This window comes from Cyprinodon variegatus, unplaced genomic scaffold (assembly GCF_000732505.1).
Source record: "Cyprinodon variegatus isolate N-32 unplaced genomic scaffold, C_variegatus-1.0 Scaffold584, whole genome shotgun sequence".
In the NCBI taxonomy this organism is placed as follows: domain Eukaryota; kingdom Metazoa; phylum Chordata; class Actinopteri; order Cyprinodontiformes; family Cyprinodontidae; genus Cyprinodon; species Cyprinodon variegatus.
Window position 1 is genome coordinate 453,609 of NW_015151037.1, and position 1,826 is coordinate 455,434.

A 1,826-nucleotide genomic window follows, 5' to 3' on the forward strand; every position below is an offset into this window, starting at 1 on the left:
GACCTTTCAGACATTTCAGCATCTTTTTCTGAATCCCACATTGTATCATGGCATAGACAATTCACGTTAGCAGGTTGAAGAACACCTGCTTGCTTCTGATGATTTCCTTTAGCTAACCAATGAGTGTTTGCGTTCTATGACTCATCCAATCACACTAGTTTTCACTAGATGTGGGTGGAGCCAATGATCTGCATTGGATGGAGCACATGACGGGAAATAAAGATTTAGAAACATTAAACTGAAGCCAAGAGGACCGAGGAACGTTTGTTTTAAAAATGTAAGGAATAGAAAGTACAGATACTGGTGTGAAAATGTAATGATTAAAAGTCAGAAGTAGAAAGAAAATAAGTAATGGAGTAAAGTATAGATACCTAAAAAGTGTACTTAAGTACAGTAACAAAATATTTGTACTTTGTTACTGGACACTTCTGCTGAAATGTCTTCTAATAAAATGAGTTGAATTTTGGGATTGAGTCAAAGTTTTTTCTTCTCTTTCTTCTTTGTTAATCCAAACCTGGAAAAACTGTTTTTAAAACAGTTTCTAACTTAGTTCAATCTGTAATAAATAAAAGGATTTCCTAAAAATATTGGCATTTATAAATTGCATTTATACTAATTTCAAACATTTTACTTTTTGGAAAAATATCCGAATGAGGAGGTTAAAAGAGTGAAAATGGACCCAGCACGGTTTCACTAATAGGAAATATAAAATATAACAGCTTACTTACTTTTAAATAAGTTATTATTATCTATTATATATAACATTTATCATATATAACATTTAATATATAACATTTAGTAATTGTTATTTTATATATTTGACAAAAATCTAGAATGAAAAAAACACTTAATACATTAGTTGTGCTTATTGTAGAATAATTGAAGAATTATTTTCAAAAGTTTCACCCGAAAACAAAACGGACAAAACGAAGAACTGATGGGTTGCATTCAGCAACAGGTGGGGGAGGAAGCAGAAAATGTATCCGTGCTGACAGAGAAAACGTTCTGGTTGTAAGATGCATTAAAACGTTAAAAGAAATGCTCATTTAAAAAACCCAAACACGTCTAATCAGGCAAAGTTTAGAGGATATTTGCTCAAATCTGTAATAAAAGAGAGACTTCCTGTAGCAGCAGATGTGAACTGAAGCTTCATTCCCGGCGTTGAAAAGGTTGATTTGAAATTTTAAAAAAGGACTTATTATCCAGATGTTGGTTATCAGCGTGACTTCAATCAACCTGGTAGCTTTATTTATTCAAGCTAAAGATGGAAGTCCATGCATAAAGGCCTCAGAGCTGCACGCTGTCGCAGTTTTATGATTCATGAATCAAACTAAAGTTTATTTTTTATCAAGTATTTAAAAAAAGTTTTTATATAGATTAAGATGAATTCCTTTAAATAGAAAGTTCTGATAAAGTCATTTCAAACTGCTGAATGTTTAATATAAACATCAATTATTGCTTTAGAATAACAGGTCCTTCTTTTTATTCATAATTGTATTGTTATGATATTAAAAAAATGTCGTCACATTTTCCCAGCCAAGGTTCCTGTCGTTGGTTCACAGGCGTAACTTTCTGAACGACCAGTGTGGACACGTCCCCACCATTGATTTCAATACATTGACTTGAGGAATATGTGGGACAAATTTCTAAATTTGATTTTGCTGCTTTTGAAGGAGGATAATCAGTAATGTAGCTAAAAGGGAAAACATCCATCAATCAATCGATGGATGAATGAAATTGCGGCATAATGTGTTGCTGTCGGCATCGGCTGTTTTTCATCCTTTTTTTTATATACTTTAATGTCTATTTATAAATATAAATATCAG